Genomic DNA, 19335 nt, shown 5'->3' with positions numbered 1-19335 from the left:
TGAGATGAGGAAATGAAATTAGAGACGCTGTGGTGGCATAAATGTGCATGTTCTGGAGTAGCAGAGTATATCCACCTACACCAGTGGTGTCCGCGCGGCAATTTAACGTTTCTACAATGTATAAACTGCTCAGAATTTAACGAAATCATACTACTTTGGAAGAAAAGTATTCTTTTGCGATGACGCATGTTTTACATATGTTTGCCTTCATGTCCTCTACCTCTACTAAAAGAAAACTAATTTAATTCCTCCTAAAGAATTGTACAAAACCGCACTTAGAAAGCTATACCAGCTTTTTGGTAAGCACAGGACCGAGAAATTATTTTTTATTTTGAAAATGTCTACTCAAGCAGCAGGACACAAAGAAGACTTGTTTATTAATAATGGAAGATGAAAAAACATAGCCAAAAATCAGTGGCGTACTTTTTTTTTTAATTAAAAACATCTCATTAAATTGCCGCATCGACGCCACTGGTGTACTTCAAAACATTCACATTTATCCCGCCATAGCATGTCTCTAATTTCATGTTTTTATCCCAAACCGTTTTTGAAACATTTTGAATGTTTAAAAAATAATAAGAAATTAAGCTCTCTGCATCTGGGAAACGAAGCGGTTTCGGCCCTAAGTTTATTCAATTTAAATATGTGTTTTTATAAGCTCTACATACAACCCTTGAAGGCTTTTCGGTATGTTTATGAAACACCCTGTATGCATTTCAACCAGACCACAACTACTCTTGCTGCTGCTCACAAGGGACAAGAAATCGTTGAATATTTTTACGAGTTCTCAAAAGCAAGTTTTTAGTGCTCGTGCCAGAACTGGACGAGAAAAAATTCATAATTTGGAACTGTTCGATTTTTACAAAAGGAACTCTGAAGTATGTTTAAATAAGTCTTAAATTTGTTTCTTCTCTATTCCAGATTCCATCAGTTTAGATGAAATGCCTAGAGTAGTTCCCTCTTGAAACACACAGTGTCGAAGTATAAAATTGGTAATTGAAATCTAATTATTTCTGTAGCTTTTTTGATATTAAGTTAAAGTTTTCGCATATTACCGCCATTCACAGCAAAAAAATTCGCAAATTACCGGTCCGAATCTGTATAGAATGGAGCGGCTGTACGGTGTCGATTTTTTAAAATTCCTCGCGGAAAAAAACAATTTTCTACAAAAATCTCTTGAGCCAGAACTTTTTGACGCCAGTGGTGTGCTAAATTTTCTATGTAGAGTGTCAATTTCTTCTCAGCTTTGCGGACCTTTGAACCACTTTCAAACGTGACTCTGTAAAACTTTGCACATTTTTCAATCCAGTTGAGCAATCCGTTTCTAAGAATTATATTAACGTCTTCAGTATTCAGGACGATTTAAACATCCGCTTTGATTTTTTGTAATCTTGAAAATTTCGTATTTTGCATAAATAACTTCGTTGAAGCCTACTTAAAGACAGTGGCGTAGCTCGTTTCTAAAAATTGTTTTATGTAGATTTTCCAGTTCTAAACTTTTTAGTTTTCGAAGTTTTGCAGCCCATCTTCCAGCGGTGCCGAACGTTGATTTTTGAAATATCTATTTGAAAGTCTCAGATTTCGTGCAAAAATCTTCGTGGTGTGGCGTGCTTCAAATTGTCCGTTTGATTGGCATTCTAAAGGATCATGGATTATTACGTTTCTCTCGGTTAGCTACATGAGTAGCAAATGACATGCATGGTGGTGCCCACCAACACTGCCCACATTCATCAATTATTATTTAAAAAGTATAGAGCAAAATCAGCCTTCAACCGGTTTCGTCAACCCCATTTTTTAAGACAAATTAATTCCTATTTTCGCACCTCAGAGATAATCCATCATTCTAAAAATCGGAATTTTTGTGTGGGATTCTGCTAATTTGTGTTTTTAGTTCATTTTTTCTCATTTAAATTCCAGTGGAGGTCATAAGCGAGGCCAATATTGACATTTTTCGTTGTGTTGGAAAGTAAAAAGGGTCTTTTTGACGACTTGCCTTGGGAAAATCCGGTGAAATATCTGCTGGAAAATAGCCAAAGAATTAAGTATAGCTAACGTCGTTTCCTAAATTTGTTTTAGTAAATGAAAAAGAAAGCTGACAAAGCTGTTGTTGGTAGAGCGGATTGCTTGTTGTGTTCACGTGAAATCGAAGCAGGCAGATCGCAATTTGATGAGTGAATATTCGTAGCATCAAAATCGCATTGAAATATAATTGACAAAATAGCCTTGTTAAACTCAGTTGCATGCTCAAGTACGAAAATAAAGCTTTTCCAAGTCGAATCTACGATCAAATAAACCTGGCTGAAACTAGTTATTTATTTCGAGATTAAATTTACTATCGCTAAAATCACATCAATTTTAAAATTAAGTTCCAACTTAATTGCTTTGAAGGAGACTCGAATTTAATCCGCCAGATACACTAAAAACACTATTTCCCGGCAGTATTTGATTTAGGAGCGTAAAATACAGATTTCGAGACTTGGAACATTTAAAACGAATTTCAGCTCGTTATCTTTCACAAAACTTCACAGGAAAAAAGTTTTAACTGATTTTCTTATCTGCAAAGTTTATTAGGAACGTTTGAGTTCCGCGACGTCGGACTTAATTCCTTTCTAGTTATAAAAAGCAGCGAGCACAAATAAATATAAGAACGAGACAACAAACTTAGAAAGCTCCCCTTTGAAATACGGGTAACTTCGGAATAAACGAGCTTCAACGAGCTTCCAATAAAGTTTTCCTCGAGCTTTTATGATGATATTTTTCTTAATAAAAGAAAACTGGGTCGGCAATATAAATAATGTTTGTGAAAAACGCTACGTCGCGAATATTTCGAAATATCAATTCTTGCCAACATGCATAATATACGTGGAGCAGTTTTGATGGAGGGTGCTCGTATTTGCATTCGCAGTCATCCATCTTTTTTAATGGCAGCAATAAATACAGTGGAAATGTTTAATGTTTATCTAAAATACATACCAATTTTATTATCGCGTGTATTTGGTGCGGGAATTGCTCACAGAGATGTCACAGGAGGTGATCAGTATCATTGGTTAAATATCAATACGTGGATCCAAACCTAAGTGGAACATGAGGCAGCGGCGTCGTGCCGAAATCATATTAAAAAGCATTTTTTCTGATGATGCGGCATGTTAAAGATCTTCGCTTGTATGAATTGTGCACTTGTTTATTAGCCTAGATCAGGACGCATGCGATATGTTAATTCCGGTACCTCCGGCCGATCTAACTTACCCAAAATAATTCATTCAGGTTAATGTAAGTTGGAGAAAATTTGTGGGGTCGCCACTATATTGGATACAAGTTAAAAGAAAGAGCGATTGAGGAAAGAAACATAAAAAACAAAGTCTTAATAAGGGTCATAACGACAGAAAGGGAAAATGTGTGGCAGCCTGTATACTTTTGTATATTTCTCATGGGCCGCCAAATATACCCCCAAATACGAACACTTTGGTTAAAAGAAAGGACAAGAGACCCCGACCGTTGACGCTTGAGTAGGGGATCCCCTCCGACAAGATCCGACACAGAACCCCCGGCCGTCCAGGTTCTCCACTTTGCTTTCAATCTTTTCGTGGCTATGTCAAAACCTTAGGAGGGATTTTTCGGTTTGAGAAAGAGAGCGAAATCAGACTTTCTAAGCCAAATTTGTTAAGGTTCTTTTATTTGAGATTCTCGGCTCATGAAAGTGAAATCACTACTGTACAATTCCACCAATAATTCATATTGTATTTTTCAAATATTTTTCTTTTTAGAAAAGATATTCTGGGTTTAAGAGATAGAGGGAAATCTGACCTCTATAAAGCTAAAGCCCACTTGATCGATAAGCCGCTGGTGGGCCTTCTTTAATTTTCCTCTTTTCAGAGAGAATTTTCTCGGTTTGAGAAATGAAGGCTGATCTGGGTCTATCCAAGCTTTTTCCGTTTCAGATTGAATTTTCTCGGCTTCCAGCAGTGATTCTAGTTCTGGATAGGAACAAGAGGAGATAAGTAATTTCAGTAAATATTTGACATAAATAGCAAAAATGCCTTGAAAACGCCTCGTAAAATTACGTTGTATATTTATGAAGTTGGGAACAGTCAAATAGAATTAACTTAACAAGTAATTAAATTTTCGAGCATTAATTTGAAAAAAAAAATTCAGCACATCCTGCAATCAAAAAATGTCACCCCTACATCGGTCCCTTCCAGTGGCAGTTATGCAACCCCTAAATTTTTAAATTGGAACTAGTGGCTTGCAAGATCTCAATTGAAAGGCCTTTTAATTTACTATTCAGAAACATTTATCACACAAATGAGCCGTAAAAAAAGGGAATATCGAAAATCTTGTTCCTGTGAATGGACGCCTAATTTTTATACAGGGTACTCCATATTAGACTGACTATACGCCCTAATAGTTGAATAAAAACTTTTTGAGCAAAGTAAGAAAATATTTTTGTTGAACTAATATGTAGCTAATTCTATAGGATTTATGATTAATTTAGATAATTATTTAATTTTTTAAAATCATATTTTCTAAATGTCCTCCATCAACTTAAATGCAATTTTGAACTTAGAATTCAAAATTGCATTGAAGTTGATGTAGGACATTTAGAAAATATGATTTTAAAAAATTAAATAATTATCTAAATTAATCATAAATCCCATAAACATAGCTATTCAGGGAGTCCGTAAAGGGTCTGTACAAATCTTTACCGTAGATTTGCGAAGCAGAAATTTCCTAAGTTAAAATTTTTCTTAGTCCTAAAGTGGACGGTTTTCAAAATAAAGGGCGTCAAAGTCAAAATTTAAACAGGGAATAAATTTAATTACTGGATTTGTGATGCAACCAAGAAAATCCAGTAAAAGATTATTTACTTAGCTTAGAGATTTTCTATTTGCGTTCTAAAGTGCATAGTTTAATATGGAGAACGCTGTATACGAAAATTGCCAAAAAATAAAGAATTCAAAGGATACCGATGGTGAAAAACTATCATTGTTGAGGAAATCGTGGAGATCAAAGCGACAGAGGCAGACAGAAGGAAAGAAATGAAACGATGCAAGAAAGATAGACTCCGTTAGGGGTACCGCCCCTTTACCTGAAGTAACACTTTGGGTGGTTCCGAATTGACCAAAAAATGGTGCCGGGAGGGGGTGAGGTTCTTGGGGCTGAGAGAACAGTGATGCTCGTTGCCAATGTCACAAGTTCCGCGCGTTGCTCAGAGAGCACTTGCCTTTCATTGTTTGAGTCGACAATATTTCATTAGTTTTTGTACTGTGTACGCGATTAAGTTAGCTGCATTCAATGGAGGGTGAGGGAGAAGGGGATTATAAATTTCGCCCAGAACACCAGACTCGCCAAAGCCGGTCCTGCTTCTTTCCCTAATTTTTGCAAAAGGCTCATGACCAATTTATATACTTTTTATTGTATTTCTCATTGCGCTTTTGATTTACTATAGTTTATCCCACTCGATGAACGTTCCTGCTTCGGGAGATAAACAAAGTTATCCTATTTGCTTTCTTTCTCCTACGTAGAGGGAAATGTTTCATCCACGGTATTGCACACCATAATTGTATAATTGCGTTCTTCGAGTCGCATAAATTACTACCTTGTTTCTCTGAATCTCTGTTAATTGCAATTATTCCATTTGCACAAAAAACAAGCCAAAAATAACAAGTGGCTGATTCCAAAAAGCAAGCATAAAAAGCGAATTACCGGCCTTTCATCTTGCATCCTCCATTAGAATATCTGTTTGTGCCTGGTATTCTCTGTTGCTAGCAGAAATTCTTCAATTTCATGGTTGTTTACGTCTTCTGTGCTGCCTCTGCGCGTTTATCAGTTAATGAAGGTATTAATTTGCTTCGTTTGTTTTTTCCATCGCAGCAGGAAAATTTCGAACCGTTAATGTGTTTTCCTCGGGAAATGACGACAGTATCTGGAGCGAGCATATTTTTAGATGGGGATTGTTCCTAATTGGTTTTATCGATTAATGATTAGAGCAAGCAACGGGTGCATGCCCTTTTCCCCCGAGAAACGTATAAAGTGAAAAAAAGGAGCATAAAAGTAATGAATAAATTTTCATATAAATCCGATTATTAGGCTGAGGCCTAACGCATCAAACAAATAAATCAAAATCAAATAAATAAATTGACGAAAATATCCACGAACGAGGGAAAGCTGGAATCCCACGTTGCGACTATGATAAAGCACTTTAAAAAAATACGAGCTGACTGGTGAATAGTTTCCGGGAAATCGCATTTAGCTTGAAATTTATGTGTCGAGAGTATTTTTCATGGTTGCCAACGGGCCGTTTGATAGTACAAGGCCTCTGTGGGGCCTCTGTGGGGCTCGCCTAATGGGTTTAGCCTGTATACTTCAAAAGGTTTCTGACGTGCCTGTTTGTGAAGGGAGAAACGTTCGTTGCCGACATCAACGATGGGCGGACACGTGCATTTATGGACATACGCGAAATGGCAATAAATACGTTGCTTTGGATACAAATTGGAAGTAATTTATTCACGCGATTGCCAATTAAAAATACGCTCGTTTTTACGTCCTGAAGCCAGGCCAAAATTTCCATATGCAATGGACGAAGTCTCAGCTTGTAAGATTACACCTGAGCTTTGCCAGAGGACCGATAGCGATAAAAAAAAAGAATAGTTGCCTGCGAAAGAAGTGCGGGAAGTGACACTTTACCGCGTGCTGAACGTGGAGTGCGGCAAAAATGCTTTGGCACGTATTAAAAATTATTCAGATTTTCCTTTGCCCAAAATTTTTTATACCAGAAGGGAAAACATCGGAACAAAGGAAGGAACTCCCGAGTCGGAATTGACTACACGCGGATAAAAATATAAATACTCTAATTGCAATTGAAGCAGAAAAATCTCGAATAAACGTGACGAAAGCAGAAAAGGACAGCGCATAACGAAACTGACAAAATTGGTTCAGTCATACTCCATAAAATTATGAAAACTACAAGAAAATACGTTATTTTTTAGCAAATTGTTCTACCATATTTCCTAATGATATAATTGACACCTTTTTAATTCATAAGAGCCCTTTTAACTTTCCCTGCATTTTGTTCTACTTTCGTTGACGATCGGTTCGCTGATATTTCATATCTCTCTAGTTATCTCTTTAGAAAAGAGATTTATTGTGCGCATTTCAGCAGACCCTTTTAACGATGATTAAGGTTATTTTTATAGGTCATGACTAAACCGAAGAAGATCACTTTGGATTAAATAAAGCATTTCAACCAAACCTAATGGTCGATACCGGTGTGAAATTGGCAGTCAAAAGTTATCTGCAGATTTTCCAAAAATTGATGATCGCCCCAGTGGCGTCGCGAATTTTTTATCTCCTTGCAGTGAGTTTCTGCTGAGGGCGAAAACCTGATTTGCTTGCTTTCAAATTTGGGCTGTAGTTAGTGAAGGATATATGGACCGCGTGGATACCATCCTACTTGTGTAGTTGGTCTCCAAGGGTTCAAAGTTGGGGAAAAAACTGAAAGGGGGTGACGTTAGACTTGACACAAATAGATCGCATTATTGTGTGTTCAAAAGCCCTTTGGAGCAGGCAGGACATAAATTATCTCTAAGGCGGAACGCAGGTTTATAAATTATATCAGCTTTCCTCCCTTTTGTCTTACTAAAAATATGAATTACGTAAGTAATTCTTCAGAAAAATCATTTTTATAACACAATAATACCTTCCGTCCCGGCAAAAACAGCTCTTAAATAAGCTTTCCGACGCAATTTAGGCCGGTTTTCGGAGTTTCCTGTTTTAATCTCCCCGAAGAACGACCCTCAAACTATTTCAGAACTTCTCCGCGCCATTTTAGTGGGGTGGATAACTAGTTTAATTTATAGACCAAGTCTCCCAAATGATAAATTTCTCAGATTAGAAGCTCATCTTTTGTTAGAAGGGAGGAGACAGCTTTACTCCGGTGTCCCGATTTTGTGTGGTTCTGGACATGAATGGGATTTATGTACAAGGGGGCACGGTATCAAATGGGAAAAGGTACGTTTCGGCCAGAAAATGGGACATAGTTATGAAGATAAGATCGATTTTTGTAAATTTTATGAGCTGCAATTAAGCTGTCCCAATTGACTCAGTTGACCCTCAAGTTTATTCCAACCTGAGCTTTTACTCGAGGTTTTACCTATAAATATTAACTTTAGTTAACTGATACTCATTTCCGACTTGTATAAATCGATAACACTTAATTTTATGTATTGTTACAAAACTTTTGTTCATTTAACAAAGGGCCGCTTGCTATAGCAATAAACTATTCATGTTGTATGAAATCGAAATTTTACTCTTGCAGCCTCACAACAAAAGATGAGCAACTAATCTGCTAAATAAGTTGTTGGAAGACAGTAAATTATACCCGAAAACCCAACTAAATTTTATACATGCTGTTTTGAATCAGTTTCTCAAAATACAAAAACTTCACCTTAAAGGGTTTGAAATGTCGTAAAATGCTTTAGGTGTCTCTTGTCTATTTTGGGTACGACTTTACATGCATTTACAGTATTTGACTCATTCTAATTACATTGGCTAGATTAGAAGCCCAAAACGACAGACTTGAAGCAGGGTCCGGCTTAATGGCCTAGTCGGAACGAGAAGCGTCACCACTATACCTAAACCTTTGGGGCTCCTCCAGTCCTTCTTGGTATTGAAAACGAAAATTGCAAGCCAGATCCGAAATAGAAATTTAAGCTCAGGTTAGCTCAATTTATGGTTAATCCGTTTTATAGTAAAACGACTAAAGTAATATTCATAAATCAGTAGCGTTCCATATTTTTTAAAGTGGGAGCGTAATCAATAAAAAATTCAGCGGCGTATCTGATGATTTTTCGTCATTAAAAAGATTTCGATTTACGCTTGTCAGCGGGTCCATATTTGAGAAATATTAATGTGACAACTGACCACACTACAGGGTGTTCCACGAATACGGGCCTCTGTCCGTGTTTTGAATATTGTGACTGGAAAAAAGTTGATATTTGCATGTCTTACTAAAGCGAAGGTAATCTATTGTGTCTAATACCCATTTATTTATTTTAAATAGAATCCCCTGCATATTTTATCAAATTTCGATTGTGCAGAACATTGTGTTTTTCATGTATAATGTTTTATACCCAAATTTTACCGTTTTCGAGATATTTGAAATTTTCGAAAAAAACGTTACAATTGCGACCATTAATGAATTTTCCAATAAATCGCAAATTACTAAGTATTTTGCAGTGAAATGTTGCAATATTGTATAAAAAGCTTTACTGCTGTTGGATCAGTGAGTTAAAGCATGCTTGTTCACATAGGCTGTTCAAAAGATAGCCCACAATTGTCATCCAATAATAGTGAAAAACTTTCATTTTTGAAATATGAGCCCCCTAATTTTTCCAGAAATACATATTTAACATAAAAATTAAGGGCTATTTTCAATTCAGTTGTCTATACTTAAACCTTAAACACTATCTCGAAAACCGTAAAATTCAAGTATAGAACATTATACGTGAAAAATGTGCATGTTGTTTCGTAAAATCGAAATTTGATATAATGTTTGACATAATAACAATATTTAAAATAAGCGAGTTGACATTCATTTCCGGTATAACCGGAAGTGGTGCTTTCATTAAAATATTTTTAATCTACAGATCTCCTCCAATACATACAGAATGATGACCAAATTTCAATTTTTTCCCAGTCGCAGTTTTCAAGACACGGATAGTGACCCATATTCATTGACCACCTTGTATATATTTGCTTGGTTCCTATAATTCTTGTCAAAATTGGGGACAGTTTTTTACTCAGTCAAGAGCACTTTTCACAACATTGACATACTATGGAGCTTGTCTACTACTACGCATTCGTTGTACAGTGTGTCCCAAATTGGTTCAACATACATGTAACTAATTGTTTATCGCAAGTAATAGACTATTTATGGACACTCCATAATTAAACAAGTACATGACCGTAAATCGTCTGTACGTCTGTTGCACCGTTAGGGCCCACTTTTTAATGCGTTGAGAGATAATTGCCACAGAAATGCTGGAGTCTCCGTATTGGCCAGATTTTTTAGTTCTATGGAACCTAACTTGATGTTAAATTTGACAGCACATTAATAATCTAGCCCTTAGGGAAACTGTTGTACGTACGAGGCGGCTGCTGCAGATCCGTTTCTGTTCAGCTTAAAATAGAGTTCTACCATGTCCACTTTGTCTTCGTTTGAATAATTTACTGCCATTTTGATAGAGCGATTTTACACAGAAATTTTACTTGCAAATCAACTTAGAAGCACTTGAAACAGTAAGCATCTTGTGTTTCGCATGATGGAGAGCAAAACCCGTCCGAAGCCAATGTGACAAAAATTTAAAGGGCTTTATGTTTCACTTTAGGAAGGAAATAATGTAAAAAGTGCACAGCTGAATAGGTCGTTAAGTCCTTTCCGAAAGCGCGAATTTTTCCGATTGAAAGAAGATACTCGTTTTCACCATCTAAGTGATGGTTTAAAAAACGGTTTACTGTTAAGGGTGGGGGTGGGCGAGAGGAGCAGCCTCCTCTGCTTTGATATGACCTTTTCGACACTTCGTTTGCTAACGGTCAATCTTGGACAAGGCTGGGCGACGGTCCCAGGCAGACCGGAAAAGGCGGCAAATTTTCCTGGTCGGCGGTGTTTCTTGGGGAGAGAGAGGCGGCGATTAAAACTTTCGCCCAGGACGTTTGGCTTATTGAGATCGGTCCTACTTCGCACCAATCCAGATGGAATTAGTGCGAATTGTTTTTGGTGATCACTGATCAATTAACATTTCAACCTGACCGTTCAAAATCCCGATTGGCGACACAGTTTCCAACAAAGCTACAAAAAGAACACGTATAAACCGAAGTTTGAGCCATTAATTTGTGCCAAAGCCATTTTTCATTGCACCAGACAACAGTTCCACGAACAAGAAAAATTAAACTCAAATTATGGTTCATTATTACGCACGCTCAAATAGCAAAGAGGGGTATCCATTTATAGAGAAATAGCAAAAATCGAGTAATTTATGTTCAACTCTGGAGGCATCCATTTATTAGCCATTGATTGCTTGTAGGGTTTTTATTGATTGCAATGTGGTGGGCAGAATTCCAGCTGCTTCTGCCTCCCAGAGAAATTAACTTGGGGATTGTTATTGATCGTTGGGGCTTTGGGCAACGAAGAATTTTTTTTAAAGAGTCCTCAACACAGTGCTTCACACGGGATTGCACAATGGCTATGTGCTTTATTAGCTTTAATATGCACTAGTCATTGCCAATTAGAAACACTGTAAAAGGCAATTATGTACTTCTTGAGTAATTGCATAACATCATTTGTGTCATGTTCTAATAAATTAAAGAATTAACTGACCGCTTTCAAAAAATTAATTATCGCGTCTAGTTGAATTTTTAATGGTTCTATTTGCGTATATTTGTTGCTCAATAATGTTTAATTGGGATTTCAAATTGAATTCTAAATTTGCAATATTTGATGTAAATAGCAGTATCTGTATGGAAAATTTGGAATAACGTTAATTAGGCGCTAATTGATCGTGTCCAACGTGTAATTACCGAACCCTTGGGCTCATTGCAGCGACACTAATGTCAAAAAAGTTATAAATATCTTTTGGGACGATCTATCATGGTATGTGCTGTTGAGAAGTTAATTTATTATTGCGCATGCAAAAGTGATGGGGGGGGGAGGAGGGGGTGATGGGGGGCACAATAGTTCCATAACGCTTTATTGAGGAATTGACAAACGGCTAATTATTTCCATGGCATAAAGAATGACGGTGTAGTACCAAACGTGCTAAATTTATTACGAAGTTTACTTCTCAAACTTAAGTTGCAATCATCATTACCGACAATATCATATTTATTCGATGTCTAAGTTATTTATTAGTTCGCTTCGCTAGAAGGCAAATTAGACACTTTAAAGGCGAACACCATCTAATTCCTAACTAACATCCTCACAAGTAACATACATATTTATTTCCCAAACGAGATCGTTAAAAAGTGTTTCGAAACTTGTAAACGTTCTCATTGGTATCGTCGAGACTGATGGCTGACATAATGAACAGGCGTAATGCGTTTCCATGTAATTTCCAAACGAAAACGCTAAATGTGAACTTTTTATGTCAATAATAATTGAACTATAAATCAGGACGAATGATAAATTATGATTAATCGAGGTTAATAGCCAGGAACACGTCACAAATAACAACTTCGATTGGGATGTTTATGCGCGTTTAGATTAATATTAATATTTGTGGAGGGAGCGACGTCAGCTGCAGCATTGAAAATTACTCTAATGGATATGGAAAGCTAGATAACGCCAAATAACCCAAAAAAGTGAAAAAAAAATACATATCGAGGTACGCCGGCGAAATCTGATTTTACCCAATCCGGCCCTGCACAATACATTGTGTCCCTAAATGAGTTCGACCGATTATATCCACCACCAAAACCACCACAATTGAACGTATATAGAGGATTAATAAAAAGTATCAACAAGAAACTTTCTGGTCTTATTCATTGCATAGTGTCACCGCCATGGTATTACTGGAATGGTTGCGTATTGTCATTTTTGCGGCCGATGGAATGCTATGCAGGCACCACAGATTACTTTTAAAAATGACGACATAACGTGTCGAACTACACAAGAGGTAGATTTTGGTGTGTGAATTTTATCACAATATTTATGGAAGGAGCGACATCACCTGCAGTTTTGAAAATTGCTCCAGGGGATATGAAAAACTAGGCAATACCAAAGAACCAAGAAAAAACACGTAAAAAGATACATATCAAGGTATGCGGGAAAAATCTAATGGTTCTTAGTCCGGCCCTGCACAACGCATTGTGTCCCTGAGTGAATTCAACTATCCAAATTCATGACCAAAGCTCACACATATGGAGGCGGTGCTAATAAAAAGCATCCACGCAAAAGTTTTTCTTGTCTTTACTGCATTGACCACTACCACCATGGACAAGAGTGGACTGGAACGGTGGTGTATTTTCCTCTTTGTTGTTGATGAAATGCAATGCAGGTACCATAGATTATTTAACCAAATGGCGACCCAACGTGTTGAAGTGAAGCGGAAAATTGTGGTATGTGAGGATTTCATCAAATGCTTCATAAAAACCATGAAAAACCTCTCTGATATAAATCCATTGGTGCATCAAAGTTGAGACTCTATCACCACTAACCGCTTCGGCTGTCCAAATTGTTACTTGTTATTTTTGGTGAGGACGATTAGATGATCAGTTGTAGGCAAAATTGCCCATCTCTCTCCCTCGCAAGCTGTGCTCAAGATGGGTGCCGCGATTACTCACAATTGAACAAAAATAGTGCCGTGAGGATGTTTTAAGGGAGCGTTTGGCAAAGTTTCGCAGCAATAAAAGCGAGTTTTCGCGTCGATTCATAACCATGAGTGAAACATGAGTGCATCATTTCACACCTGAGACGAAAGAGCAATCAAAACAATGGACTCAAAGGGGATAATCGACTTCAAAGAAGGCGAAAACCGTTCCAGCTGCAGGAAAGATGATCGCGTCAGTTTTTTGGAATGCATGCGGGATAATTTTTTGGACTATTTCCCTAAAAGAAAAATAATATACGGAGAATATTGTACAAATTTATTGCAGTGTCTGAGCGAAGAAATTAGAGAAAAACGACCGCATTTGCGGAAAAAGAAAGTCTTGTTTCATCGAGAGAACGCACTAATCTACACTTCCGTCATCGCGATGGCCAAAATCAATCAACTCGGTTTCGAACTTTTTCCTCGCCCACTCTATTTGCCAGATTTAACCCCCTCGGATTATTTTCTATTTCCAGAATTGAAAAAATGGCTCGTCGGAAACAGATTTCTAACAATGAAGAGATGGAGTCCGAGGTTGAAAACTAGTTTGAAACATTTGAAGCTTCTTACTGTAAAAAGGGTATAGAGCCATAGCCATAGCCTGTATTGATAAATAAAAAAAATACTTTTCAATTTCCTTTCTTCAAGTTTTTGGACGCGTACTTCTTGGGCTGTCATCGCAACCCATTTCCCAAGGAGCCCACATGATTATCGCTGATTGCCAGGAAGTTCCGACCAGACAGAAAAATGCCATCAACGGCTCATTTCGACGACCTAGACGCTCGCCGTCATTAATTTCTCGGTATTATTGCCCTGGAGAATGACTAATGTTAGTTATAGGTTATAACGGACGCCATAAACCATATCTTTACGAAAATTGGTTGGGCGAATTCCTGGGGCCTCCGGACTCCTGCCGTTAATTAACGACGGCGAACGGTTTATGGAACTCGTAGGGAAAACGTGGTCAAGATGGCATCGCATGGTCTTGGTCTTGTACACCGTAATTTGCAACGCCTTCGGAAACTGTAATTAGGAGAGCATAGAATGGAGATCTGGTGGGTTTTTGTTTGTAGATGGTCCGGTCCTTGCGGTTGATAACGCGATCGTTTATTTTAAAAGTCGGGCCTTGAATGGTAAACACATGTCGAGTGTTTAAGGCACCCATAAATATTCAGAAATGTGCCATATTTTATTAAGCATTGATAAAACGGCCAACCACTAAAACGAAGGAAAGATTTTAAGGTCCGTCAGATTGCCTTGGGAGATAATTTATGTAAAATAATAATAAAGATAAGCCCAGAAAATTTCACATTAAGTTACGTGTTATGGGCAAAGCACAAAAAAGCATTTTATCTCGAAAACGAATCTGGTTTTTAATCCTTGTCTAGAAAAAATCGTAAGAGCGTGAACGTATAATCAAGAAGAAATTTAATACATCGTAAAATCCATGGGGGCCTTTTGCTACACGGCCCCTCCCATATCTCTTTCAACGTTAATGATCAATAGTTGGTTCCCGAAACCGTTTGAAACTTAATATAATGCTTTTAGTTTCGCTTCTATCTCGGTCATTAATTTTTAGCCCCGTCATTTTTCTCTCGAATAAACAGAGTAATTAAAGGAAATTATACAATTTTTTCGCATTTCGATCATGACACATTTCAGTGTCACGAAATACAAAATCATGAATTTACAGTGGTCGCCTGACAAACGCCATTAATAAACGATGAAATCATAAACGCTATTGTTTTAGCCGAAGAAATTCAGTACACCGGTAATGGACACTGGTGATGATAGCTCATTTTCACACGCTTTAAACTTCTGAGATCTTTTTATGCGCTCATGGTTTATGATCAAGATGTTCAATTTGAAACCTTAATATGAACATAATGGGCATAATTAGCATGTTACCAACTCAAGCAGAATAGGCTCAACGAAGTGCCTAGATTGAAAATTGAGAGAGTTCTATTCAAATAATGTTTTCTTAAGTCGCGACTAGAAAATTAGGAAATGAGAAGGAAAATTCTGTCTGCACCTCTCTAGCTTCAAGCTAGAGGAGATTTAAACGGCCCTTTAAAATTTAAATGGAAATTTTGCTTACAAAGTGAGAGAGGGTCAAGAGCCTTCGTTATTTCTTTCTTTGAGGAAAAAGAGTCTGAGAGGACAGTAAATTTTCTTCATCTCCACCTCCCTATCCTCGCACCCCTTTACCTTCGAAGAAGAGCGCTTTCCCCATTTTCGATGAAAATTTAAGTTTGAAAAATGAAGACAGGCATTTCACTTCATTTTTTTCTTTTGATATTTCCTAAAAAAGCGAATTTTTTCCAATAAAAATTAGAGTGTACAAATTATGAAAAATGATAATAGAAACTTTCCTTCGTTTCCAGCCTCATTTCCCGATCAAGATTAGGAAGTAGGAGTTTCCTTGAAAGGTCACTTTAATTTCTGCTTCGGTTTTTACCAGGAAGGGAGGGTAATCAGTCACAATGGCTGTAAAGAAGTATCAAGACTGAAAAGTTACTAGAAAAATCAGAACTTATTTAGTTCTTCTGATTCGTTAAAGTTTTGTTTACGTTATACATAGGCAAGAAATACAATTGTAAGGTCTAATGTTACATTCGTCTTCAAAATGTGTTCGAACAGCTGCCATCTTACTTGAAGACTTCCCGGAGTCCATCCTGGTCCTTTGCTACATGCTTACGAAAGACCCAATATACAGCGCTTGTAAAAAGTATTGCAACACGTTTCTCACTTGCATAAAACAGATATGTTAAAAATTATTTAAACACGTACAATTCTATTCTCTATTTCAAAAAAGCTTTTCATGCATTATTTTCAATGTTCACAATTTTCAACTCCCTATCCAGCTACCCCTACTAACTTTTTATTTTCAAATGGAAAGGTATCCATTGTAGTATATGAAATGAGAGTGAATTCAATAGGGGATACAACGGTACACTCAGAAATAAAACTGGATTTGCAATTTTCTTAAAAAATAAAATAATGAGATAGAAAATAAAATAACTGATTGTTATATCAAACAAAATTGAAATTCTTACAATTCATGCTCAAATTAGGTTACGGTAGCATTTTGGCAATGACTCAGTCGTTCATCTAATTCTTTTATGTAGTTATCCAGTGTAGCTTCTGTGATTAAATCAAATTCTGTTTGAACTCTAAGACGTGAAGCATTTAAATTTTACGGTCTATTTCGGTAAACAGAACTTTTTATGTTACTCCACAAAAAATATCGAGGGGCTTAAGATCTGAAGATCGGAGCGGCTATTCTATTGTGCCACATCTACCCATCCATCCCCTAGGGAAAATGTTATCAAGATATTCTCTCACAGCCACAGATAGCATAATGTGATTGTGCACCGTCTTGTGTGAACCAAATATTATTGGCTGGTCATTCCCCATTTTCTCTATGAAAAATTGCATTGATTGCTGGAACTATTGGGTTGTTCGATAATTAATGTCGTATTTTTTTATGTTTTTTCAAAGTGAATATACTTCTATTAATAATAAATATTAATCAATGATATAGTGGCCATCTTGGTGGATGACCTTTTGCCATCTTTCGGCAAGTTGGAAAATTCCGCGTTCGAAAAAGCCTTGATTTTTAGAAGTAAAAAATTGATTTTAATCATTTTTAACGGCTTGATCAGAATCGAAATTTTTGCCATTCAAATGATTTTGAAGAGAACGAAACAAATAATAATCTGATGGCGCCAAGTCAGGGCTATATGGTGGATGAGGTATCAGTTCCCAATTTAGTTCCAATAATTTTTGACGCGTTGTTAAAGACGTATGGGGTCCAGCGTTATCACGATGGAACAGTACCCCTTTGCGATTGGTGAGTTCAGGACGTTTTCTTTTGATTTCTTCATTCAATTTCGATAGCTGACGACAGTAAACATTCGAATCAATAGTTTGGTTCCTCGGAAGCAGTTCAAAATAAAGAATACCCTTGTAGTCCCACCACACAGATAGTAAAATCTTCTTTTGATGAATGTCGGCTTTGGACGTCGATTGCGCAGGTTTATCTTGTTTGGTCCATGATCGTTTTCGGACTACGTCATCGTAGACAATCCATTTTTATCACCCGTTATGACTCTTTTTAGAAGTGGGTCTTTTTGGTTACGATTCACCAAAGAATCGCATATGTTAATGCGTTGAGTGAGGTGAATTTCCTTCAATTCGTGAGGAACCCAAACATCCAATTTGCTAACGTACCCGAGCTTTTTTAAATGCAGAGAAACGGTTGAATTCGATATGTTCAACTTTTCTGCTATCTCTCGAGTTGCCATACGCCGATTAGCTTCGATTAAGGCCTTTATTTTATCGTTATCAATGGTGATTGGGCGTCCAGTGTGTGGTGCATCTTGGACATTAAAATTTCCGGAATGCAAGCGAGAAAACCAACGTTGGCGCTGGCGTTCGGTAAGGCAGTTCTCACCATAAACTTCACACAATTTCTTCTGAGCTTTTACTGCATTTTTGCCCTTTCGAAAGTAAAATAATAAAACGTGTCGATAATGCTCACTTTGATTGTCCATCTTCAACTTAAATTTTAAATAACTTTTTGTTTACTAATCACGGTCAATTTTCAATCGAAAAAAGTCTAAAACATAACCTTTAAAATGGCATATGATAATATGAGCGACGAGATCACTATTACTCGACATGTATAAATTAAGCCATCTATGAGAATAAAACGACATTAATTATCGAACAACCCAATATTTTGTTTTTCAATAAACGCAGGTGTGATGCGTTGTTTTAGTTCTTCTCTGTGAAAAATGGACAAAGGAACTGGTGGCCGATTATACCCATCCAGACATTGAGTTTTATCGAATGTTGTGGATGCAGAGCCTGCATTCAATGGGGATTGTCTGTAGACCAGTACCCATAATTATATCGATGAATAGGCCCATTTAAGCAAAATTTAAGCAAACTTTTAACCTTTTCAGGATATGGATTTTAGTCTGTTTTTTTTTAAGGATGTTGTAAATCCAATTTTAGTTCTGAGTGTACCGTTCTATCCCTTATTGAATTACCATTCATTTGATATACTGCAGTGGGTATCTTTCCGTTTGAAAATAAAAAGGTAGTAGGGGCAGCTGGACAGGGGTGAAAAATTTGAAAATCGAAAGTAATGCATTAAACGCCTGTTTTTAAATAAAGTTCTACGTGTTTAAGCATTTTTTTAAATGTCGGATTTATGAGAGTTATAGAAGTGTTGCAATACCTTTCACAAGCTCGGCATTTTAATCCAGTTTTTCGCCCTTGGGTAAAAACTTCTATGCAAAGCTCATACATGTACGAATAAACCAGTACCTCTTACGCTTAGTTATCTCCTCAAAACATCCCTGTTTCTGAGACGACAAAAGCTTCCTAGATATACGTTCAAAGTAATTCTACACTTTCAGCTCTTAACCAAAACAAGTGGAAATGACGCTCTAAAGTATCCAATTACAAACTACGGCAGCTGCCCCGACAAAATATTTGATTCACCGGAAGTATACTGATGTTACCTTATTGCTTCAATGCAAAGTGGCTTACGTCACTTCCTTCAAAAATTCATTTTGCAGCCGCTCAATTTTTTTACTGTCCTCGGTATTAGCGGCCAATTATCAAGGAACCAAAACCCAATTATTCCCCAATTACCGTTAAAATTATATCGTACCTCCCCCAAGGAAAAAAATTAATGAAGTCCTAAAACCCCGAGTCATGACAGTAGTACCCAAAAGAATTCAAAGATTTTCGAAGGTTAGCCGACTAAAACAAGACATTCACCCGAACCTGAACTTGAAAAGAGTCGACATTTAGCATTTGAATGACCGGTAATAAGTATCTATTAATTAACTTCATGTTAAGAGTGATCTATAATGAATATCGAGAGGAGGTTCAATTGGAGGCTTGTGGAATAACACAATACAAATATAATTAATCTGGTGATGGGGAGGGATCTTGA

General features: G+C 37.0%; 1 protein-coding gene across 1 annotated transcript in view; it reads right to left on the bottom strand.

Annotated features, from left to right (window-relative positions):
- LOC136341391 (uncharacterized) overlaps positions 1–19335 on the bottom strand; it is a 126173-nt gene that overhangs the window by 64748 nt on the left and 42090 nt on the right. The gene's annotated exons all lie outside the window — the stretch shown is intronic.

Source organism: Euwallacea fornicatus, chromosome 10 (genome assembly GCF_040115645.1).
Source record: "Euwallacea fornicatus isolate EFF26 chromosome 10, ASM4011564v1, whole genome shotgun sequence".
Classification (NCBI taxonomy): Eukaryota; Metazoa; Arthropoda; class Insecta; order Coleoptera; family Curculionidae; genus Euwallacea; species Euwallacea fornicatus.
This window is presented reverse-complemented; position numbering and strand designations above follow the sequence as displayed.